At 35.7% G+C, this 27,202-nt stretch overlaps 1 protein-coding gene across 22 annotated transcripts in view; it reads left to right on the plus strand.

Moving 5' to 3' along the window:
* B3GALT1 (beta-1,3-galactosyltransferase 1) overlaps positions 1-27,202 on the plus strand; it is a 644,122-nt gene that overhangs the window by 180,196 nt on the left and 436,724 nt on the right. For 11 of the 22 annotated variants that reach the window (XM_079131879.1, XM_079131893.1, XM_079131876.1 and 8 more), the window contains exon 2: positions 20,205-20,308. The exons of 1 other annotated variant lie outside the window; for it this stretch is intronic. The gene's annotated coding sequence lies outside the window, so the exon portion shown is untranslated. 10 more of the 22 variants (XM_079131886.1, XM_079131883.1, XM_079131884.1 and 7 more) reach the window with 7 other exon arrangements.

Here is a 27,202-nt window from a genome sequence, read left to right on the forward strand (position 1 = left end):
TGCTCAATTCACAATAGCCAGACTGTGGAACCAACCTAGATGTCCTTCAATTGATGAATGGATAAAGAAACTTTGATATATATATATATATATATATATATATATATATATATAAATGGAATATTACTCAGCCATAAAGAATAATAAAATTACAGCATTTGCAGGCAAATGGATGAAACTGGAAAATATCATGCTAAGTGAGATAAGCCAATCTCAAAAAACCGAAGGATGAATGATGTCGCTGATAAGTGGATGATGACATATAATGGGGGTGGGAGGGGGGCAAAAATGGAAGAAGGAGAGACTGTATAGAGGTAAAAGAGGGGTGGGAGGGGTGGGGGGAATGGAAAAAAATAACAGAATGAATCAAACAACATTACCCTATGTAATGTATGATTACGCAAATGGTATGCCTTTACACCATGTACAAACAGAAACAACATGTATCCCATTTGTTTACAATAAAAAAAAAATAAAATCTCAACCATGGATCCAAAAAAAAAAGAAAAGAATAGCACATAATAGTCAAATTGGGTTTTTTCTTATGAGAGATTTAAAAAATCAATGTAACTTTCTACATATTTAAATCAAAAGAAGAAATGAATGTTCATCTAAACAAATACAGTAAAAGAATGTATTCAAATTTAGCATTTTTTCATCATTTAAATAAAACTCTTAATCTATAACAAGAATGCATTTTCCCAATCTGACAAAGCTTCTGACAGTTGTCAAGTGTGAATTACTAATCTTACTCCGTAAGACTAAAGTTGACATTAATACGATGAGCTCATTGCTGCACAATGCTGTAGTGGTTTGTCTATAAGGATGACCACCTACCATATGTAATCATATTTGCATAAAAAAATAAATGTTGAACTTGTAACTCCTAGTGCTTCCAAAGGTGATCTTATTTGTAAATTGGGTTTACATGGACAAGAAATTAAAATTAAATGACTAGAATGGGCCTGATCTAATAAGAGTCATGTGCTTATGAAAAGGAAAAATTTGGAACCAGAGACAGATGACATATACAAGAGAAGACAGTCAAGTGACTGGAGTGATGAACCCCAAAGTCAAGGAAAACCAAGTATTGCAGCAAAACCCCAGAAGCCAGGAAGAGACAAGGAAGGATTCCTTACCAGTTTCACAGGATGTGGGAATCTGATGACACCTTAATTGCAGATAGTCTCTAAACTGTGAGGTGACTTCTTTGCAAACCACCTTGTTTTGAGTTCTTTGTCATAATATCTTAAAAAACCAATACAGTTCAATATTATTTGTCACAACTGAAACATTTGGAAATAATCCAAATATCTATCAATAATATCATGGATTTTTGTTATAGTCATACATTGGAATAAGTGTTTGCACATTTATAATAGGAATAGAAATAAACCTTACTAAAACACATACAAATAGGTGACAGGTAGATTCATTTATATAAAATTCAAAACCAAACTAATTTTTCATCTTAGAAGTCAGAATAATGATTATCTATTTGGAAAAAGGAAAGAAATAGAGATTTGAGGAGACAAGAGGAGTTCTTTTGTGGCACTGATAATCCTGAAATAGCCTGAAGCATTCAATCTAAAACTAAGAGAATTGTAGAAGCCAAATATATAAATGCACTGCTTAGTTGTATCCTGAGAGGCATGAAATTGGGCACTCTGGAACAAACTTACTGAAATACAAAAACTTCAGCCTATGCTGGCTTGGAGGTGGTATCTCAGTAGCAGAGCAATTGCCTAACATGCATGAGCCCCTGGGTTCAATCTCAAATAACCTACACACACATACATACATACATACACACATACACACACACACAAAAATCCAATCAATTAAAGTGTGCCTTATCACTCACTAGCTAAGTAACTTTAGAATGTTACTTTCTTTGCTTCAGTTTTTCATCTGTGAAGTGAGAATAACCTTATCTACTTTCTAAGATAGTATAAGGATTAAATGAATTAATGCCCACAAAACATTTAAAATACTGCCTGACACATGTTTAGTGTACTTTTAATACTTTGAAAAAACAATTACAATTTGAACTATGAATCTTCAAAATGTTAGTTTTAGAATCTAAATGATATGCTTTCTTTATACTATCTGTGGTCTAGTCAATAAGTAGTACATGTATAAAAATATGTCCATGGTAAAACACATTCAAATATTAATAAAATATATCTTAAATCACTAAAAATAGCACTTAAGATATGATCTAACAAATACATTGTTTAATAAAAGTTAGAAATAGTTCCTACTTAAAGTTAAAGGACTTTGATTACATACTGTCAAACAGTAATTGCCACCCTGGAAACATGAAACTACATTGAAAGCAGTTTCTAATTATCATTCATATTTCCAATGTAAACACATGATTTAATTAATATGTATGATTATTAAAAATTCATGGCAGATAAAAAAAGATTGTTCATACTACAGAAATGACTAGCCTTTTATACTTCTAAAAATCTTTTCAAATTGTCAAGTATTCTCTATTTCCTAATAGCAAATTTAATAATAAAATTTAGTAAGATTTGCAACAAAACTCTTTCCCATAATGTTGCTTCTCAAGAATATAATTGTTATTTGTTACTTAACAGTCATTTCGTCCACTCTCAAAAATGAACTACCATCAGAAAAACTTCCCCTGAACTATAATCCTGATATATATTCATAAACTCCAGTAACAAGGGCTCAGCAGTGCATCTCACTAACTTCAAACCCCGTGTTTTTCAGTTTGATCCATGCTATATCTCAAAGGAATGTATTTGATGTCATCAATTTAATCACTCCATGAAAGCTCACCAAATTCACTCATATAATCATCCTTAAGAATGATCCTATTAATCTTTCTGCTGTCAGATATTTTTAGGAAACCCTAAAATTCTGTTAACTCAATGTTCCAGGTTCTAACAACTATAAATTAAACAAAAATAGTAGTCTTTATCTGTTCTATCTTACCTTTTTATAATTAGGAAATAGATTTTAGGCCCAGCATCCTAACTTTAAAACCTTAATAATAATATGTAGATCTATTTTTGACCCAATGCAGTTAGTTCATCAAAATGTTGTGAAGATTTGGATTTTAGATAATACTTTAGGTAGTGCTGTGAGACTGTTTTAATAACTAATAGTTATTAAGTATTCTATTTTGATTAACTTTGATGTCTAAATTACAGTTGGAAACAGAAGGAACTGTTTTAAGACAGAAGGAGGGCTGGAACTCATCTTTGTGAGTTGATATTTGCCCTCTCCCATAATTTCTACAGCTCACTTGTATGCTACTGAACAATTATGATCCATTCAATGCATGTTGAAGACTATACATAGTTCAGATTTATGCTCACCAGTTGTATAAATTTACTTTATGAGATACAATAGAGTAGTTTCTTGGAACTAATTTCTATTTAAAGCATTGAGGAATTGAAAAATTAGAAATAAAACATGTACCTACTTTTCCACAGGGCTTGATCAATTTTATATGGCTATTATAATGGAGTATTCACAACCTCTGTCCAAAGGATTCATTATTCTACATAGGAAATATGCTTTTTGAATTTTGGCAACTTGATATTTTGTTATGCAGGTAGGAAGTAGAGTGGACTGATTGAAGAGATTTATTATAATGAAGTTACAGTTCCTTGGTGCTATCCAGTGGGGAAGAGTGAGGAAGAAAATGCTAAAAATAGATAAGTAGAATACAAACAAACAAAATGAGGAGATCCTTTCTTCTTCAGGTTTCTTTCCTGCAATGGCCTGTTATTTGTAAACAAGACCGGCAATTTAATTAGCACATGTTAAACATATGTGCATTTTGAAAATAAAAACTGACATTTGATTCATTTGCTACATAAATAGAATTAAGACTGTTCTTTCATAGAATAGTTTTATCCTTTCAAAGTTAACTGGAAAGGAATAGAAATCTGTATAATGAAACCCATCTTCTAAATTACACCCAATGAAATGAAAGATGGGTTTTTGGAGTTGAAGATTTAAGAGAGCAGATGTAGAAACTAAGATTTTGGCAACCTCTGTCACAAACTAATGAGCTTTGGGGAAACCCAGTTGATACAGAATTTGGGTAGATTACTATCAAAGCTACAGGGGTCTAACACCTATAGTGAACCAGATTCCAGGCGGCATATGGCAACTGACCAAGTTAGCCTTTCCAATTATTTGTAGGATTATTCAACATCATCTAAACCTACTCAATAAAATATTATCAATATATCTAGAATACCTAGAACTATATTTCCTATTAATGTATACATCACACACACATATTCTTTGAAGGACAATAAAAATTCACAGTACATTAAATTCTTGGTGGTGCTTTATATGGTCCATTGGTTGATAAAACTCTGAATGGCCTTTCTTTATGATTCCTGTCTAGTCTAATTCTATGAATGGTATCCGGTTGAAGAACTCTCAGTGAGAGGCCTTAGAACTTTTGACCAGGTGGTAGGAGATCAGAGCACCTACCCACCTTATGAAATAATATAGTACCTGAAGAAAGTCCATGAAAATTCAGGTTCTTACACTAGGTGGTTCCCCTCTGTGATTGGTTCCCCTAATAGTTTTGCACTTTCTTGCCATGAATGGCTGTATACTAGCAAGCTAATTTCAGTGTGTGGGTCCTAAGTATAATTAGTACATATTTGACGTTACTGTTCTGCACATCTGGATTTAGGTTTCATAAGTATATACAAAGGAGGCAATCTCTATATGTTGATGCTGTTATGGGACTTCAAGTCAGAATTCATACAAAAATATTTTCAGTTGTTCAGTTCTGCTACATCAATGTGTGTGGAAGGGTATGAAATGAAAGTGGAAGTAGATGTTAACAAGGATCAGTAAATCCCTATGCTGAAGATTATAGCCCTCAAGCTTATTTGACCTTTCTAAATCTTTCTAGCATCCTACCAACATTCCCAATTTGTGGTCTAAGCTAGTATTTCCCATAAAATCTCATCTTATGTGGGCTCTGTCCCTTAAGTCCTTGCAGATCCATCTTGGTGATTCCATACCCTGATAACCTCCAATTACTTTAGGATAAAGTTTATCATCTCTGAACCTAGGTCTAAAAATATCCTATAAAAGTCATCCTGTCCACCAAATCCTTGGTATTGTTTGGAAAATACCAAGCCTCCTTTCTCTTCTGGAATGTTCTGTGTTCCTCCTGTTTCAGAGCTTTTGCCTTGTTCTTTCTCACTCTTCATTTTTATAACTGAAGTATAGTCTTTCTTTGGCAGCATCAAAGGAGCAAAGCTGTCAAATGTTAAGTGAAACATGGTGAAAAATGGCAGCCACCTGCAGTGATATCAGTATTTCCATTTGTTTGAAATTCCTTATGACAAATTGTCATATCCATGTGGGAGCATTCTAAATGTCCTTCCTCTTTCTTGTGAAAAAAAAATGAATAGATGTTAAGTCATTTTCCATGTAGATTATTAAAGCTGCCTAAAGAAAATTTAGCCTAAATTTGACCCCTTATTTATGTAATTAATTTTTTTCATTTGTTTTTAAATTTTTTTTCTTTTTTTACTTTCTTTTTTTCTTTTCTTTTCTTGTGGTATTGGGTATCGAAACCAGGGCCTCATCCACTCTAGGCAGGTGGTCTACATTGAACTATGTCCCCAACTCCTTAATTATATAATTCATAATGAAATCTATATTGAGTACATTTTGTATTTAGAAATTTACAATGATTTCTACCTAGCACCTTAAAACCCATTTGCAAAGATTAGCGATTCACAAGTTCAAGTCTTGTGAATTCATTCCTTCAATCAATAAATATGTATTGAACAATTAATATATAATATATTGTATGTGTGTGTGTGTGTGTATGCGCGCGTGCGTGCGCGCGCGTGTGTGTATCATACCAAATTCCAAGTTTTCATGTAGATTCTTTTAAAAATGACCTGAAAGAACAGACAGATTGGGAATAACCTGTGAAGATATTTCATTTCTTACAGAGGTTACCCGAGAATATGTCATGCATCCATCATTGAAATAGTCACTGAAAATTAGAGTCCTTGATTTCATCAAGCTCATGATCTTTGGAGGAAACAGATTTAAAGAATAATTTCAACATATTATTATAAGAACCATAACATAAACTTGTTAATGGTACAGTGTAATCATGTATAGGTTAAAAAAGGTGTCAGTGGCTCATTGGGGACGTTTCCCTAGCCTATCTGAGAGTGTTTGAGTTTTGAAAGAAAAAGAACACATGTAATCAAGGTGATTTCTTAGCCTTACTTGCCACTTGGAGATACAGGTGCTTTCCTTAGTTTTTTTCCCTCCACTGCTCGCTTAGAAAGGTTTTGTCTTTGGCTGATCAGTTCACTGATTATGGAAATTGAGAGAGGTAAGAAAGGGAATACATGAGTGGACCGGACTGCAGAGGAGTTTGGGGGTAATTTAAAAGGAAGATGAATAAAGGTTGCTATTGTATGAGAGGAAAATAAACAGAAGAAAAGGGATAGAATAGTTTGGTTCTTCTAGATTAAGTATCAATTTATGGTTTCAAGAACTTAACTATCCCAGAGTAATGTAGAATTAATATAAACAAATATGGTCAACCCATTACTTTGAGGTTTTGGGTTGAACCATGCAGTGCAGAGAAAGGTAAGAAGACATTTACTAAGAAGGCAGAGGAATGACATCCAACTAGAACAACCTAAACAGCACAGGTACCATATATGAAATATCACAGGCTTTTGATCTGACTCTAAGAAAATTGCTATTGGCTACTGCACAGAAGGAGAGGGATTCTGCCTCCAAAGGATGGGGACATTAGTAGATGAAGCCATGTCTGTGGAATATCCCCTTGAAATATTGAAAATTGCCAATAAATCAATGAGTCCATGACTTCAATAGTTATTTTGACTTACTGTTTGTATTAAATTTCCAGATTGGTTGGCTAAGTGATTTGGCTTCTTGGCAGTCTTACTTATTTACTTGTAGAAAGATTCTAGCATGAAAATAGACTGAATTGATCCCTGTAGAACATTTGCAATTCACTTTTGGTATTGCCATCTATCTTTCCTTTTGCACTGTGTTGATATAACCGTCCCTCCATCCCTGTGAATCTGGTTGCATTATCCTTGGGCCGTAGGGTGGCTATCTTCTCTCCAGAGGTGGTTTTAAGTGGTATGTAATCGAGACAAAGCTTCAGGAACCATCACTTACATGGACTCATTCTATGTGAATCTCATTTATGACAGATAATCTTATATTCTTTATTTAAACAGGAATCCCAAAGTTGTATAAAATCCAGGCTCTCTAGAACCTGTTTCTACTCTTGCATTTACCTCTGATACAGAAGATGTTGTGCAAGTTGAAATATATATCAGCAGTACTTAAATCAGTTCTTGAAGCCACACTGTAGGTTCTTATTATACCATTTATTAGACTCCTAAGATTTGATGTGACAAACTCAGATGTTAAAATGAAAATTATTCAAGGTGTAGTTTGTTCTCTAAAGGTAGTACATGAACATTATTCTAAAGTGATTCTAAAATTTTTGAGTTGCCAATTCAGGTGTCATTACAGGATGATTAAAGATTTTGTCTTCTCATAATAATCAATATATATGCTATCCATTGTGAATATTACATCCAATTTTATATCTCCCTACAATATAATGGTATTATCTTACTAGAGCAGCCTAATAAAGTACCAAAACTAGGTAACTCAAACAGCAGAAATTTATCATCTCACAGTTCTTGGAAATAAAAGTCTAAGATTGAAGCAACAGCAGAGTTGGTTCCCTTGGCAGACCACAAAGGAGGATCTGTTCCAAGCACTATCCTGGCTTATGGTGGTTTGCTGGTGATCCTTGGTGTTCCTAGCTACTGCTGCATCATTCTGATCTCTGTTCTGGTTGTCACATGATGTTCTCTATAACAGTACATCTGTGTCCACTTTCTCCCTTTTAACAAAGATCCCAGTCATATTAGATTAGAGGTTGACCCTACTCCAGTAGAACCTCATCTTAATTAACTGTATCAACAACAATCCTAATTCCAGAGGTCGCATTCTGAAATACTGGAGTTTAGGATTTCATTATATGAGTTTGGGGTGGGGACAAAAATTCAAGCTCTAAAGGCACAGGATAGTAAATACATGAGAGGGAACACTCAGTGTCCATTCATTTGGCTTACTCCTGCTGCACAGTGCTTAGCATTCAAGCAAGCAACTGTAAGCATTAATCATCCATAGCCACAGCCAGACTCAGGATAGCTGAAAGTATTGAACATTTCTATGATGTCACTGGACATTATTATAAGCATTTATTACTTTTATGATCTAGAGTTCAGAAAATATCATATCTTGCCCAGTTGGTTGTAGCCTCAAATCACATCAATTTAGGGTCTTGCAATTGAAAACTTAAAAATCACCTCATGCTGAAAGATTCAAATCATGTCCTATTAAACTCTTAATGGTTTAGTTGTCCCCCAAAAGCTCATTATTTTTATAGGCAGGAAGGGTGTGTCTGGAGAAGATGGGTCACTGGGACATGCCTTTGGGGTATATATTTTGTCCACAGCGAGGGGAGTCTCTGCCTCTGATTGTCACATCCTGAGACACTTTCCTCCTCCAAACCCTTCTGGCCTTAACATTCTGCCTCACCTTGGGACCAGAGCAAAGGAGTTGGCTCCTTTGGACTGAGACCTCTGAAACCATGAGGACCAAATGAACTCTTCCTCCTCTAAAATGCTTTTTGTCAGGCATTTTGTTCACAGTGACCAAAAAGCTGCCTGAAACATAAGCTTGTACAATTTGAAGGGTTTTTTTCCTTCAAGGATGGAACACCATTGTCAGTTGTGAAATTCTGTGAATTAATTTTGGGTGTGTAGACCTTTATTTACATTTTTTAATTGGGTCTTTTTAGTTATATATGACACTAGAATTCCATGTTGACATAATTCTAAAACCATGGAATGTACCTTGTTCTAATTCAGCCCCTAGTACCACTTCTTCCCCTTCTCTACCCCACACCCTGTGCCCTTCACTCTATTGATCCTTCTGCCGTTTACTCATAGTTACTTATTTTTTAAAACTGATTTCTTGTGGGTGTACACAATGGGTGAGGTTCACTGTGGTATTTCATATATGTACACTACAAAAGTTATGTCAGATTTATTCCACCTGTCTTTACTTTTCCCACTACCCCTCCCTTTCCTTCATTCAATGAAACATGCTACGTGAATGTTCACTCCCTCGATGAAAAGTATAATAGCCATGAAGTAACATTTGAGAATTCTATCCTCAATCCCTCTCACTAAGAAAGTGGCTTTCTTAAAATTTTGAACAAAGTTGATCAATTAATTTCATCACCAACAAGACATTAATTTTAACTGATGAAGCAGAATCATTAACAAGAAATAGATTAAGGAGAAAGAGGCAAAGAAGAAAAAGAAAGAGGATTTGCCAATGTAAAGAAAACACTTTCTTTTGATTTTCTGAAAGCCTCTCTTAAATCAGCATTGTAGATCTATAAATAATTCTGTCTACAGAGGATAAGAGGAGCAGATTGGCCAATTACTTTCAAATTGTTTGATATGTCTATGTTTTTATTAATTATTTGGGCATTAGGAGTCATCAGAGATCCTATTGAACAACTCAAATGAGGATGCAAAGCTCAAACCTTGGCAAATGCTTTTGTGTAAGAACTTCCCACTTAGGAGCTAATGTGCTTTGGGTGTTGGGCTGATTTAAATCCTTGTACATCAGAGAAAGGTTGACAATTTAACCTTTTGGGCAAAGGGTAAGAAGGATATAAATTGAAAGTGCTTTAAAAGCCATGTTGGCCATGTGTCATCTATGAACCAGGAAACCCTCACCAGACAGGATCTGCTGGGCCTTGATCTTGATTTTCAGCCTCCTAAAATGTGAGAGGTAAATTCCTGGTGTTTATAAGGAATAAGAAGAAGAAGAAGAAGAAAAAGAAGGCCATATTAGCAAGTAGAACTCAAGGTACAGTATAAAACGACATCACTGGGATAATGTACGCCCCCCGTAGGTTCTGTCTCCTTGTGCCCACCCACTAGGCCTGGATGCACATCTGTTGCTCCAAACCAGATAGTGATTGAGCATACAGAGCAATTGGACCTGAGTCTTCAAACCAAACGTAGCTACAAAAGAAGTATAAGTCACCGAAGGGGAAGGAAATTACAGGAATACAGTGATATAGCGAGATGCTATCATGATGGGAAATTAAGTTCCAAAGAAACGTTTTTACTAAGTCTGTAATATATTATTTCAGCTTTATCATGATTGTAAGTTACCAGACCATTTTATGTGCACTATAATGTCACTAGAAGTGCATGTCTAACAAAATAATAGAGTGCATTACCAATTCTGCTGTGATGACCACTGCAGAGAAACTATTAGAACCATTTGTCAATGTACCATGGTGTCTCATAGTCTTAAAGAATGGGTAGTTGTGAAAACTATTCAACATTTTAAAGATATTATTTCTCTTCAGACATCTTCCATTGAATCATCAATTTGGAGTACGTCTATTTGTTCACTGATGCCTCTCCAGTAAGCTAATTGAAAACAACAAAAACACATTTTGAATGACATAAGAGAAAATACTAACAATGTGTGAAAGGTCTATTTGTTGTTTCAAACAGGATTGATATTTTGTTACAGTTTGGGCATTGTGCAAGTTAGCACAGAACATTAAAATAACTTATATACAAAATAGATCCTCAAAATAATAAAGATCTGCTTTGCAGTGAAATAACTCAGAGAACAGAAACATTAGTATTGGTGCCCTTATGAAGAATCCCTTCACAACAGATATATTTTGCAAGCTTTTTAAAAGCATAAGAGTTTTTAGTAGTACATTTACAACAAGGAATATGCTTTACCAACTCTACCCTCAACCTTCATTCATTGATCTTGTGTTCCCAGTCCTTTATTTACTTTCCTAAACACCAATATTCTTTACCTTATAACTCTTAAAAATTACTAAAATGGGTAAGAAAACAAGAGGAGAAAAAAAAAAGAGAAAAGATAACATGAAGGCTTTCTCTTAAACAAAAAACTATTCACTAGCTATGTGCCCTTGAATAAGTTAATGTCACCAATTGTTAAAGAAAATTCTAGAGCAGACAATCTATAAAGTCCTTCCTAGATCTACCATGCTATGATACTAAGAGAAAGCACTAAAATAAAGACACTAAAAGACAAATGAAAACAAATAGCAGTGTGGAGTCAACTTTCAATAATTTCCTTAAATATTCAAGCACAGGTTTTAATATTAAGACTCCGCATTTCAGTATTTTGGATTATGCACTCTTCAATTCCAGATATTCTATTTACAGTCTTTGGGATCTCGGAAAGATCACTTAGCCCCACAATTCACATTTCCTTGTGCTCCAAAATAAGAATAATACTATTACTGCATAAGAAAATGAAGATTAAATAAGGTAGTACAAGCAAAGATTTATTACCAACAAAATGTTCAATAGTATTAGCATTTGTTACTTATCCAGATGATATAGTCTTATCCTGATAATGATTAATTTGTTCTTCAGTTATTTATTTTAAAATGTCCATGTATGTTTTACATCAGTCGTTGTATTAACTTTTGGTGATTCAGTAGCTACAGAACAATCTCTTCTCCTGTCATTTACTATTTGATTATTGAAATTGAACTAATAAGTACTTATGGAAGAGTATATATTGTATATTTATTGCTATTATTTTAATCCTGATAAAGAAATGTAAAAAGTCACAGATTAAAATGGGTAAAACAAAACTCTTATATTCCAATAAGTACAAGTGAACTGTCTGGTCCTTTTTTGATTAGTAACAGAAAATGAAGTCTTTCAGTTTATGTAACTTAGTGATCTCCTGTCTTAAACTGACCCTCTTGGGATTCATTTCAAGATTTCCCACCACCACTTTTTTCTTCCCTCTGCCTTCTTCTTCCTGCTGAATTCTTGCGTGTTTTCCTAGACCCAGGCTGTCTGGTGTATGGTAGCTGCTGCTCCTCTGTAGTCTTGGTTGTTCTTTGACGTCTGTCATGTGAGTGATTCCACGAAGTCTGCTCCAAGGGACCTTGGAGTGCAGCCACTACAGACCTAGGCACCTGCCTGGCTCTTACCTACCCTGTGGTACTTAAGGGTCTAGCAGTACCTGAAAGCCAGGGCTACCTTATCTACCACTTTACTCATGTTTGGAGTCCCCTCATACGAAGTTCAATGATTCTTCGGGTATGCTGATTCTCAACTCTGAGCTCTCTCTTGTTCTCAGCCAAGGTCGTGAGAATTTTTCTACTGACTCTACTTGGGTGGGAGCTGAAGAAATCTCGTGTAGGATGTGAGCTTAACCTAGCACCTCTTTTTGCCTCCACCTGTCTGGCTGACGTTGCTGCCATTACTTAGATTGATGAAGGGGAACCAGCAAGGTTGTCTTCTTTAGTAGCTGCGGGAAGAGTCCTCTGTGACAGAGTTACTTCAGATTTGGGGAAGATTTGTCGTACGACTCCCTGGAGTTCTAACCCCAAAGAAGATTTGGTAAATAGGACCTGAGTCTTTTTGTTTTCTTTTTCCTATTTCTCTTTCCTTTGTGTTGTAGGAAAATTGCTTCTGTGTCATCTCTTATTTTTGCCCCTTTCACTATGGACTAAACCCTTTGCTCCAAGTCCTCTAGGATTTGGCTCTTGATATTTAAATCCAAGCATTTGGAATCAGTTCTGGTACTTGCAATTCAAAGCCTTGGTTTTAAAGACTATTGTCTGCACTGTTGACTTACAAAGGTCAAATTAATTGCTCAAAGGCCAAAAATGTGGTTCTTTATTCTTTCTGAATCAACCTTACCCTGAGGCATAGAGAAATTCTTCTTTGCTACTTAAATATAATAGAAAAATAGAACTAAAATAAATCGAAAAAATCAGCTCATACTTTAACATAGAAATACCTCACTACAGAGCAAAATCCATGGTGGAATAAAATGATATCTCTTCTCTATCTATATTCATTTATATCCATATGCTCAAATAAAGCCAAACAAAATTGTGATAGTTATATTTGTTCATAAACTACCTTAAGTAATACTCTCCAATTACTGCTAAAATGTTTTTGCTACAACAGGGCTACAGCTACTATCACTGAGTTGGATTTTCAGAATCTTTTGAAATGAGTATGCTGCCTTAATTCAATCCCTCTAGCTATAAACATAATTTATAATATTTGCAAATTTTGTACTAAGCAGTAGTAATAAGTAAAAATCAACAAAGGATATATCCCTAATCTACTAACTGGTGAGAACTCCTTTGTAACCAAATGAAGGTCATCTCCCAGGCAGGAAAACTTCCTAAAACCTTCCTTTTCAAGAAATTCAGGACCACACCTGGTTCCTCACTTGTTCAGTCTGATAGAAGTTACCTGTATATTTGTATTTTTCCTCCACCACTACAAAGAACACTCTGTGACATATATATATATATATATATATATATATATATATATATATAGTTAAAGCATACTTCCAACCTAACAGTTATCCCTTTCCCAAGATACAAGTTGTTTTTGAAAAGCAGCAGATGACTTCATTAGTTTAAACAACATGAATTCAATGTAAATCCTTTCTTCTTGATTTATTGCTTTTAAATGGCTACAGCATAAATTCATCTCTCCTTGCAGTCACTTGCTAATAAAATAATCTCAGAGCCTGACTCTAATATTACTAAACTCAAATTAATAATAACATCAGAAATCTAAAGAAATGAATGTTATTTTATAGCTGTACTGGGGAACTTTCAGGGTTCTATTAAGTGTAGGTTTTTAAAACAATGACATTTATTTTGAGCCTTCTTTATCCTTAGAGTACATGATCTGATGAGAAGCCAGCACGAATTAAAATTAAAAACAGTAATGCATTTGAGACAAATTACTCTTTCAGAACACCAGAGTTTTATATCTTAAGGACTCAATTTTTAAAAATGCAAAATTTGCAATATACATTGTTCATAATCCTCTAGGTCACAGTTTCTCAATTATGTACAGTCTTAAAGGCAAAAACAAAGACAAAATCTTTTCCTTTGAAGACAGTGTTACATCATTTTTATTACAATCCTATTTAAAAATATGCAAACATAAATCCAAGCAGAGCCAGGAAGCTGAGGCAGGTGGATCACAAGTTTGAGGCCGGCCACAGACTTAGGACTTAGTACACATAAGAACGTAGTAAGATCCTATGGACCTTAATAAGATCCTGCCTCAAAGTAAAAAAATAAAAAGGAAAAAGAAAAGACAAATAAAAAGGCCTATGGATGTAGCTCAGTGGTAAAACACTCTGGGTTCAATCTCTAGTAACCAAAAATAAAAAGAAAAGAATGGAATAGAAAAGAAAAATATACAGACATAAATACCTTGTACTTATGCCTGCTACAAAACCTAATTACATCACAGTGTGTTGTGGGAGGAAAATTCTCCTAATGTCTAGGAAAGTCTCTCTTTGCATGATATCATCATTGGCATTAATAATACAGCCTCTTATTAATATTTCTTGAAATCAAAATGATTTTATCTACAAATGTGAACACTGGGTTCATATGGCAGAGTTTGATTAAATTATTGTAGCAAATCCAAAAAAGATAAAGGATAATTTTCAAAATATACCAACCCAAGGTTTTGATATAAATACTTCAAAGCTATTAAGCATTTTAGTTAATCATTAATTAGGAAATTAGTAAAATATTTTCAACTGATTTAATATAAAATTCAGATTAATGCACAGGCATTTATGGAAAGATTAGGAATCTAATCTTTTGCCCTAAAGTTGGAATAGGGAGAAAGTTCAGTTTTCCTTTCACCAGAAAGGAAATGCATGTCTTTGGATAAGTTTCACTTAAATTGCTATTAGTTGTCCACAATTTATAGTCAGTAAAAAATGTCAATCAGCCCTCATAGAATCAGATCACCCAGAAAAATACCTCCTTTTCCAAAGAAGATATCCAGTGTTCTTTTGGTACATTTCATCATCTTTCATAATTTGTCTATCCAGTAAATTTAAGAAGAATATACATGGAACCTACCCATGAAATCTACTTCCCTATGGAAGCTCTAAAGACCTCCTCTCTACTGCAGACAGCAAAGCCCCCTCAGTTCAGCTATCTCCCTGAGAACTGACCTCTAGGCACATATGTGTCCCATTGAAACCTTAGTCTTAAAGGATTATGTTACTTGCCCCTCAGATATGAGCACCAAGGAACCTATTGGCATGAGTTACATGATTTCTAAGAGAAGAACTATGAAAACTGTCTTCCCAGAGCCTTATACATAAAAACTTTTGCCTCGGGACAGATACTTATATAGATAAGCCAAGGCTTTAATAGCTAGCTTGCTTGCTTCCTTTCTTATTTTCCTCCCTCTTTTGTTCCTTCCTTCCTTTCTTCTTTCATCTTTCCTTCCCAGATAGAGGCAATTAACCACATACCAGGTACTACACTAAAGACCTTATAGATATTATTTAAGTAAATATCATAATAATCCTATAACTGTGTACATTTTTTGGATGAGAAAAATTATGCTTGAAGTAGCTATATGGTGAGTATTAAGGACAATATTATTAAAAAACAAACAAACAGGAATAACCCAAGTGTATAAGTCTATGAGTGCATGAGATCTGTCAATAAAATCAGGACAGTGTAAGAACTGGTTTCAATGACACCAGACATGTTATTTTCCCAAAGTCAGATGCCCAGTATTTATGAAACATATTCTAGTCATTCATATTTCATGTAAGAAATTGAGTGTCCAGCCAACCTGTTTCATAGCCCTGTTTACACATTTATCATAGTATTTGACAAATGGCATTAAATTATCTTTATACATGTTTATGTCTCTTTATTTTCATGTACTAAGCTATGAGTTACTTTAGAGGAAGAACCATGTGTCTCCAATACCTTGCAGGAAAAATGGCACATAGTAAGAACTCAATATAAACTTTTGAATTTATGTAACCTATGAATATGTAGTAAAGTTTATCTCTAAAATTTGAACGTCTGAAAAAATTTAGTACCCACTCACCAGTTCTAAAGTTCTAGTTCTACTTTTAAAATGGTTTCAGTTCTCTGAAGCAGATTTTACTACTCAATAGATTCAGTAAGTTGGAACTACTTAAAATTTGTTTAAAAGGACATGGGAAAGGATTTTTCCACTGTATGTATATAAGCCCTGCAGAGTGAAGGTCTCTGGCAATCACTAGAGAAGAAATCTGTTAACTATTCAAAAATCATTTTAAAATCATCCAAAATTTTGTAGCACAATTATCTGTCCAGTAAGTTGAGATTGGAGAAGACTTAAGTACTTGTATTTATGAGATTCTTCAAATCCTATAACTGCAAAACCTAATATCTTTAAAGCATTTCTAGAATACATATGAATGCATGAATATCAGAGAATGACTAGGAGAAACAGAGCCAGTTCTCACATTGTCAGAAAGAAAGAATGGAAGCCAAAAACATTAAACTGGGGTTGGGTAGCAGAAATTGGAAAGTAGAAGGGAAATAATTTTGTGAGCATGCTAGGGAAATGTTGCATTATGGTAAGTCTTCTAATCAACTCTTTGGTTCTAAAACACAAGTAAAACATAGATTTTTTTTACAGGGATATTTGTGCAAATTATATACTTTTCTTCAATATTAAATATGTGAAACACACAAATAAGGAGCATAATTCCTAATCAGAGACTTCCTTTCTACTTGTCACCAGAAAGAGTGAGAAAGTAAAGTGTCATTCTGCAGTATGGACTGAAATCTGTCAATATTTTCTGAGATGGTAGAATGGCTCTCTGCTTGATATAGTTACTTAGAGTTCCAGTTATATCGGAGTTCAAGTGGCCATTCTCAGCCTGGCCAGAAGAATGTAACACAAACCCTTCCTTGTTTGGTCAGAGATGGGGGAGATGATTAGAGACCAGTGAGAATGTGATGCTGTAGATGTTTGATTGACAAAATACAGAACAATTGTTAACCATATGACTTTTGTTCAAAGTAAGCCAATCCCAAAAACCAAAGGCCAAATGATCTCTCTGATAAGTGGATGATGATACGTAACGGGGGGTGGGAGGGGGACAATAATGGAGGAAGGATGGATTGTATAGAGAAAAATGAGGGGTGGGGAGGGTGTTGGGGGGAGGAAAAATAATAGAATGAGACAAACAGCATTACTCTGTGTACATGTATGATGATGCAAACAGTGTGACTCCACTTGTGTACAACCCAAGGAACTATTGTTGCACCCCATTTGTGTATAGTGAATCAAAATTTTAAAAAGTAAGCTTCTAAGTCCAAAGTTAATTTTTGAACGATCCTATTACTAGCATGTTTGTCCTTCTACTTTTCCTTCTTCTTCTTTTTTGCAATAAAGGGGATGGAACCCAGGTCTTGTTCAAGCACTCTGCCATTGAGCTACGTCACCAAACTTAAGTTACCCAGGCTGTCCTGGAACTTGTGATCCTCCTGTCTCAGTCTCCCAAGTAATCATGAGCCACCAAACTTGTCTCTGAGGGCATTCTTTAGCAAATCATGTTGTTTTCCTCTCGATAGTTTCACAAAATAAACAATAGAAGAGCCTTCCTTAGAAGGATTGAGAATTCAGTAACCTAATTATGTAGTTCATATTTTATTTAATTTTTCTCTCCTTAATTATATTCTTTTACCTGTTTAATCTTCTAAATAACTCCTCCCATTGGAAAGAATTTTAGACAAATAGGTTACAAAACTGAGAGAAATTGAAACGTGGTACTAGTTAGACTATGGTAATTTCCCATGTGCTTTCAAAGTGAGCTCACCCCCAGAGAGATTTCATTTAAAAGTGTGGGTCTGGGTGGTGGTAAGGAAGATGTATTTACCTGAAAGCATTTTTACTGGTATGCTACTCTATAGAAGTTATAATTTGTTTGTATATCAAATACTGCACCTGTTACAGCCTGGATTTATCAAGAGCATGCTTAATGCTGTTGTTAGGAGGGTCTACAAATCCCTCTTTGGCAGCAGAGTCACCAGAAGTAAATGCACCTGTCTTCCCAGCTGGGACTTGCTCATGGGAAAGAAGGTCACTTAACACCATTTTATCCTTCCTCATGGACAGCTGTGACTATAAACTGCCTTGGGTGAAGAAAACCTAAATTCTTAAAAAAAAAAAAAAAAAAAAAAAAAGATCATCAATAGCTAAACAAAAGTTGATTCAAAATTATTTTGATTCACTACATTTATAGAACATACAGGATTGGTTTAATAGAAATGTGTTTTTTGTTTTACTTTTTGGTCTGAATATCAACTTTTAATGACTCGGCGAACACCAGTGTTTTCATTGCTGATTAGCTTGGGGTTTAGCATAGTTTGTTCTGTTTTGATAGAGCCCCTTGGTTAAAATGTGGGCCTTCTCTCAAGGTTGCAATCATAATTCTTTATTTTGCCCATTTCAGTTGTGTATTTTGCCCCAACAGACGCCAGTCTTTGCAAGAGTGGGACTACTTCTATTTTCTTAACCACTATTTTCCCTACCACTCTGCCTTTGTGCTAATTCCAGTTATATTTATGCTTAGTAAATCTTAAGTGGCTGAATAAATGAAAAAGATGAAGAATTGGTTTGTACTGGTCAGGAAAGAGGTAAAGACCTCTTGATTCAAAATCATTCTAAAAATCAATAAGTGCCTTTGAGTCTCATTGTTTTTTAAACTGAGGCATAAATGTACAAATTTCACGGGCTCAGTTCCATGACTTTTGCCAAGGGTAAAACCAGTAAGATCCAGAATTTTTCCTTTATAATAGAGAGTTTCCTCTATATTGTGTTCCTGTTAATCCCCTATGGCAGTCATTGTTCTGATGTTCTGATTATCATTATAGTTTATTTTTGCCTTTTCTAGAACTTTATATATAACATATATTTAGTAGATATTTAATTATAGTTCAGAAATTACCTATGTTACAAATAATACAATTTGTAATGAAAGACTACATTATTTATCTTTTAAAAATAAAAAACCTATGCCTCTTCTGCAGGATTTATTGGTCTCATCTTCCCCAGGCTCCAGGGATTTGCTCTTAATTACTCCAAAGATAAACAGAATGATTCTTCCAAATAGAGTTGGGAGTGCCATGAATCTGACATCATTCTACTATACACCTCCATAAGCAGATGATTTTACCAACCAAGCAGATCAAGAGTAACCACTTTAGAGCAGGTGTCCCAGCCCGGGATTCCTGACCTTTCCAGCTAGGTGCATCCCTAGCTTGTTATCCCTTTTCCTGCAGACACTTCTGTTGATGGTGACATTGTGTAACAGGTTGTCAGGTTAAAGAAGAGCTCCAGAATTAGATAATCCACTGAAAGTCTTCTTTAAAATGTATTTTCAGTAGTACAGAACTTTGGGGGCGTAAATGGTGGTGTTTGGGTAGAATTGCTAAAAAGGTTTACAAAGAACTGTAGTCAGTTTGCAGGCAGTGGAAAGAGGCTTGCTAAGGAAAGCCTGTGGAAAATGGATTCATTGAATTAGAGCACTTTGTGATCGACTGCCAAAGCCAGCTTATTTTCTTTGCTAGTTCCAAAAAAGGATGCCTGGAACTTTGAGTTGATGGAAGGCTATCGTATAGAACATGCCAGCAGAGCACAGTATTTCACTATCTTAGGTCAGCATTATTATAGACTTGATGGGGTACTTAGGGCTCTGGTAGGGATTTTTAGGTCAGAAAAAAGTTAGGCCTAGGAGATTAGGGACCAAAATGTGTTCGTTTATCTCACAGAAGAGTACAGCAATAAAATAGTCTTAGAGAAGCCACAGACAAGAAGTAGAATAAGCCTAACCATATTCTACTTCTCTTGCAGAAACTCCTGCTATTATTAACAAGACCACAGAATAAAATTCTGTATAGGAAAAGTAAGCAAATAATTGTGGAAAATATTTAAACTAACTTTATAATATGTAAAGACACCATTCATTCAAAAGTGTTTAAGAGGGAGATTATAATTATGTAAAGGAAGAAAATTCCCCTTCAAAGTGTGTGTTTTACAAATGTTTATTATTTTGGACAAGATAATTTGATGCAAAATATGTGGAAATTTCACTAAGTGGCAAAAAAAAAAAAAAAAAATCTAAACAACCTGAACATGGTGCTAACATTCTCTGATGCTCTCCAGGGTTACTTACATACTTTTCTTTCTTCTCAGGTCTGTTAGAGACACTTCAAGAATTGCTCAATCCAGGAGTGAAGGGATTCTGTGAACACATGGACTCTTTACCCTGAGAGGAGTGCAGAAGTTTTCATCAGAAGGTAACAGCCAGTTCCTTTCTTTGGTTTTATAGTCTTCAAAATGTAATGAAACTGTAGTATAAAAATAGACGATATTCTAGAAAATATAAAGTGCAATTTGCATTTGTTTCTAGCCCTGTAGTATTTCGTGACTTAACCTCTTTCGTGTGCAGTATGTTCAGAAATAATTACTCAGCAAATATCCTCCTTACCTTTGAAGTATGATGACATCTAGAAACAAGGATAATTGCAGAGAACCAATCTGGCCACTTTGGAATAGAAGCACCATTAGCAGAGATTATGATAATGTTCCTATGATACACTGGAGAGGCTGCTCACAATCAGAGATGCCTGGCACTGCTGCGCATCTCTAGGGCTGGAGTGATCAGACCTTAGTACATCTGTGAACCACCAAGAGAGGAGGCTCTTTTGGGAAGCAGTAGATGCTGTTCTTTTTGAAAGCTTCACAGGATTTCCTGCTTTTTATTCTTCTCTATGATTTGACTCTGGGTTGAGAGGAGCTTTTTGTACTGAAGCAGCAGGTATCACAATACCAGAACTTCAACTATACTACAAAGCAATAGTAACAAAAATGGCATGGTATTGGTACCAAAATAGACAGGTAGATCAATGGTACAGAAAAGAATTATATTTTGAATTCTAAATTTTCTTATGAAGCTAGTTCTTTCTAAAGATGCCCAGTATCTCTTATCTTGTTTCAAGCTACAACTGAACTTAGAATATTTTCCCCCTCACTCCATCATCATAATGATAAAGACACCCCCTTCCAAAGGACACAGATGCATCAAGGACCTCTTGTTGTCCTACAGCCCCAGGGCAGTTTACACAAGAAAAATCTCCCCAAAGTTTATGAGGATGCCCCATGATCTGAGATACTCTCATACTTCTAGGACTATCTTCAATAGTCGTGCAAACCTGGGTGAGTCCCGACTCTGTAGTCATTCAAAAACTGATGAAGCGTTCAGTGAGTTAGGGTTTTATTCCACTGACTGAATATTGCAGAATGGTAGGTTTGAAACGTGTGGAGCCTGGACACTGGTATTTCCTGTGCATTATTCCAGTGTCATTGAAGATTCTGCCTCAGAGATGAGAGGTATCAACTGGGATGCCTTGTACTATCAACTTGAAAGATGCCAAAACTGCTGTCTGGTCACCATTATAGAAACTGTTCTAACTTACCAGGATAATTGTGTCTTATTTTTGGTCTTGTGTTTCCAAGATTTTATTTATCAGCTTTTGCTTAATTATTATTAACAGATTCTCTTTTCTTAGAGCAGTTTTAGGTTTGCAGGGAAATTCATGGAAAGTACAAAGAATTACTCTATAATGCTCTCTCCCAACTCAGTTTCCTCCTCTATTTACTCCCTGTATGGGGTAGTGTATTTGTTGTAATTCAGGGCCCAATAATGATACATTCTTATAAAGCCCATGGCTACATCAAGTGTTCACTCTGTTATATATTCTGTGGGTGTTAACAAATGTATACTGATAAATATCCATCATTATTGTTTTATGCAAAATAATTTTATTTCTCTTTACATTCCCTTTGTCCCCCCCCCCCCCCCCCCATTTATCCTTCCTCCCTTGGCTGAAGCTCTGGCTATAGCCAGTCTATTACCTCCATAGTTTGATTTTCCAAAATGTCATTTTTGGAACCATACTGGATAAAGCCTTTTTGGATTGGCATATTTCACTTAACAATATGTTTTTAAGGTTCATCCAGGTCTTTTGATGATTTATTAGCTCATTTCTTTTCACCAGCAAATAGTATTCCATTGTATGGAAGTAGTACAATTTTTTTATCCATTTGTCTACCAAATTCTTTGGTTGTTTCCAAGTTTAAGATTTATTCTTTCTTCAAAATCACTAGAAACATGTGTCCTTACACTTTTGTATAGAAATCATTTTTCAATATAGGAGGGAGCATATTTATTGGCTCAGGTAGTAAGAATATCTAATAACAAACTGCCAAACTGTATTTCAGAGTGGCTATAACATTTTACACTCCCTCCGCCAATGACTTCTGTTGTTCCTCATCCACAAACATTTGGAATTGTCAGTGTTTTCTTTTTAGTCATTCAAATAGATGAATAGTGGTTTTTCATTACTTTTTATTTATTTCCGATTTTAATTTTTTATTATACTTGGGATTGAACCTAGGACCTTGTGCATGCTAGGTAAGTATTCTAACACAGAGTCATATCCCTAGTCCTGTCTTATGTTATATAATTAATTGTAAGTCAATTATATTAAAACAATGGTAATATCCCAAAAGACTCTGGGTTCTTAGCTATCAGCTGCTTCTTGAGTATTAATTTGGTAATATCTGAGTATTAATTTGTTAATATCTTTGACTAAAAATATGAACTTTTTCCTGGCAATATCCACTACTCTAAAGTGATTTTGTGAGACAAGTGTGTGTTACACCTGTGTGTATGATGTGTGTATACTTACTCTTCTCTGTCATAATAGATAATGATTCTAATAGTACATCATTGAAATGAAAACATACAAAAACATACCAAAGATGTTTTTGTTTCTAAAAACAAAATGTGCGCATTCTATAGATGATATGAAAATAAGCCATGTTTGATGCTGTTCAAAGCTGACTTCCTGCCATGAGCAGTGTTATATACAAGCCACATCAAACTAGCCATCCCTAATTTTTGTACAAATAGTCCCTTACTTACAATGGTTAAATTTATAATTTTTGCACATTATAATGGTATGGAAGTAATATGTGTTCAGTTTATTGCATTAATTTAGCTGTTTGAATTTAGATTTGAAACACCTCCATGCTGTCAAGATTAGAAGTAGTGAGAAAGTAAGACCTGAAAACACTTAGTGGTGGTGAGAAAGGGTGGTACCATTTGGGGATGCCAGCTTGTATTAAAAGTATAAACCCTATAAGCACAAAACAACAGATGCAGACCTCAACAGATTCAGGGAAGTCTTTTATTCATTCACAGGCTCGGGCACCATCGAGGCACATTTTCTGAATGCAAAAATGACCATCAGTTATAGAGGAGATTTTAATTTTATAGGGTACAATGAGGATAGTTCAATCAGTGGACACTATGGACATGCAGTTTGGACAGTCAAGGGCTAGTCCCATTGGTTAAACTTTTAACTTAGGAAGGCAGTTGTAAAAAGGTTGAAGCTCACTGGTGTCTGGGGAGGTAAGAGTCCAGATTCCGAGGGATGAGTACTCAAATCTTGCCCATTGTTTTTCTTTCTCTGGGATTCATTGTTTCCCAGAGTTTTTATATTTGCTGTGCCATTTAGGACTGATCTGCAGTAGGGAAAGGTCAAAGTCCAGGATCCAGCATTCAGTATCTGCCCCTTTCCTTCAGGGCCTATTGTTATTAGGAATATTATAAGGAATGGATTTACTGGGGGTTTAATCCTTGGCTAGTTTCCCCTCCCTCTCCACTTTTCTTTGGGGGCTATCTTGTAGGAATATTATTTTCTATAACCCTTCAAATCCCACATCTCTTTTGCAGACTCAGGTTCTCCTCCAGGCTGTTTCTCCAAGTTGGACCCTGTTTTTTCATTTCTTTTTTTTTTTTTTTTTTTTTTTTTGCGGTGCTGGGGATCAAACCCAGGGCCTTGTACTTGCAAGGCAAACACTCTACCGACTGAGCTATCTCCCCAGCCCAGGACCCTGGTTTTGAGACAAGGAGTACCTCCTGGGAGGAAATGCCACTCAGAAATTTTGGATGAGAAGGCATATGTAAGCCACGTGTCACTGTTTCTTATATTGAGAGAAAGGAAGGTGAGGAAAGGCACATCAGAATATTGTGGAATGAGCTAGGCACGGTGGCGCATGCCTGAAATCACTGCCACTCCAGAGGCTGAAGCAGGAAGATAAGTTTGAGCCCAGTCTCAGCAACTTAATGAGATCCTGTCTCAAAATCTCAAAAAAAAAAAAAGAAAGACTAGGGATGTGTTGCCCCTGGGTTCAATCCCCAGAACCACAATGAAACACTATTTGTGGAAAGACAAACCATTGTTAATTGTGAGGCTTAAGAGGCCTTTAAAAATGCACAGAATCAACCTGAATAAATTAAACTTGAACCTTTAAATATAGATATGAATTGCTTGCTTGGAACTTAAAAGTGGATACAAGAGGCATTTCAGTAATGTAACTGTCTGTATTTGGGAGTTCAAAGAGATCTCCAGGAATGGAAGGGATCTCTACTCCAGCCTTCCAGATGCTTAATCTGCCACAGAAAGGAATTTAAGGTCACATGAGGTAAAAAAACTGCAGAGAAGTATATTATAAAGGGAAGGTACATACTCCAGAATGGGAGTGTCTGCAATCACAGAGAGAGTTAAGTGTCTAGGTCCATGGCCCTACTCTTTGTAGTGGGACAGTGCTTAGAGGGCTGACCTACGGGTGGAGTCAGGGTGAGGTTTTGGAGTTTGGGACCTGTGTTGCATGCATTTGAACATTGGCTGCAGGTGTTCTAATCACTCTGTGTTTCCTACAGGGTGCGTTTCATTAGCACCTTAAATCTCCATCCAGGGTGTGTATCTTACTATTATGCTGAGGCTAGTGGTCATTTCTCACTCACAAAGTCTTTAATGTTTAAACTCCGTTAAGGCATGGTCTCTCCAGATGTCTTGGGTGAGGATGAGGTGCAGGGGTGCAAGGACATAGGCTGGGACAGGTTGCTAGAGTTCCTGGATCTGCATGCCAGTGGTTCATGGGAACTTTCTGCATTCTAGTTGTTCATGCACATATGTCTTTCGAGACTCAAGTGTTTTCTCTGTGACCTTGAATTCACATCTCAGGACCACATACCTGAGTAAATAAGTCAAGTATCTTTCTTCTATGGTCTCAGTTTCTTAGTGCAAATGTTATTAAAACTTTTATTCTTCCAATTAAAGTTACCTAAACTCACAATTATTTTTGCCATAATTAGGACCTAGGAATAGGAAGTCAACAAATTTATCCTAAATGAAAAATAAATAAACAAATAAAAACCCCACCATACCAGCTTGTTAGAGTTGATTGAGGAGTGGACAGATAAGGTTGACTGTGAATGGTAGCCATATTGAGCAGAGTCTTAAATTCCAGAATAAGGCAATTTGACTTACAATGAAGGTTTCTAAGAAGGATAATAAGATGATAAAAATTGGTTTTGAAGAAGAAAATTAGGCAACAGTAAAGGAGATAATAGTAAAGGAGTAAGGAGACCAGGAGCAAGAATTGCAATTAGCATGCTAATTAGCTAATTACCATAAGAAGAAAACTGGACTAGGCTTTTGACAATGGAAAGGGAAAGGAGGTGGTAGACAATAGAAGGTTGTTGTTTTTTGTTTTTTTTCTAAACCTCAATTAGGGTAAAAAATCATTGATCACCTACTAAGTGCTAGTCATTATTCCAGGCCATTTTAATGAACAAATTAGAGAATATGTTCTATCATCATGCTGTGAACTGAATGTGTGTGTCTTCCCTAGAATGCATATGTCAAAGCCCTATTTGACATTAGAAGTACTAGGAGTTGGATCCTTTGCAAGGTACTGGGAATAGTGCTCTAGTAAGAAGAGGCCAGAGAGCCAGCTCTCTCTTTCTGCATGTGAGGGTACAGAGAGAGACAGGGGTTCTGTAATTCAGAAGAAGGCCCCTCTAGAACCCTGATGTCAGACTTCCAACCTCCAGAACTGGGCAAAATAGGTTTCTGTCAATTATAAGCCACTCCAGTAAACAGTAATTAACTAATAAACATAATTGAAGTATGTAAAATATGTTGAAATTTTGCAATGTTAGCAAAAAATAAAAATTGACCAGAGTAGGTATGTGGGAAGAGACCTGAAAAGGAGAGATCTGACCAAATAGCTCACCAGGAAGAAGGGAAGCTGGTGAGCTTGTACATTGAGGGAGAATATTCCAGGCAGGAGAAAAAGGAAGTACCAAGAGGCTGTTGTACAAACATGGATGATGGCCCAGAAGCAACCACAGTTTGAATTTAAAATCTTTCTCAAGGGAAAATGGTCAATTGTACCAATTGCATAATGCTGAAGTAAAGACTTTACCTGCTGGAAGGAAAGTTTTTCTTCGGAAGTTCTACGTCAGACCAGTCGTTCAGTTTCTAAAGGACAAAAGAGATAGAAGATGATTGAATTAAGAAGTCTGCTTCTGGGAATGTCCAGAGATAAAGCCAGTTAGAGAAAGTGGGGGAGATTTGAAAAGCCAGGAAAAATCAGGAATTATACTTGTCCTTGAAACTGTGTCAAGAGGGCTTGACTAAGAAACAGGATACAAGGTTTCAAATGCAGCAAAAGATTAAGGAGAATAAAGATGAGACAATCGAAAAACCAATGGGGGTACACTCCTGGAATTCCAGCAATTCAGGAGACTGAGGCAAGAGGATCACAAGTTTGAGGCCAGCCTGGGCAATTCAGTGAGACCCTGTGTCAAAATAAAAGATAAAAAGGGCTTGAGATGTAGCTCAGTGTTAGAGCGAGCACCCCTGAGCCCAGTCCCTAATACTGTACTACAACAACCAAAAAACAAACAAAATTGGGGGGTTGGGGAATGGAGGGTGGAGGTTATGAAAGTCATTGTGTGAGCTGATACCAGGGAGCCTGGGGCATCCTGTGGTATCTCGCTGCTCTTATAGTCTTACAGGAGAAAGCATCAAACAAGACACAAAACACAGGAAAAGTATAGCAAAGTTTATTAGAAGAGAAAAGAAAATGTCCTCAACAGAGGAGATGGGTCATTTCAAAGAGCATGGCAATAATACACCCTTGTTCCCTCGTTTTTAAACCAGTCTTACGGAAGTTTCTAGAGAGTACCCCACCCCAAGGTATCAGCTCAATTATTAACACGCAGTAGGATTGCATCAGATTTTTAAGACCATCCTACATATGATTTTCCCACA

This window comes from Sciurus vulgaris, assembly GCF_902686455.1.
Source record: "Sciurus vulgaris genome assembly, chromosome: 3".
Classification (NCBI taxonomy): domain Eukaryota; kingdom Metazoa; phylum Chordata; class Mammalia; order Rodentia; family Sciuridae; genus Sciurus; species Sciurus vulgaris.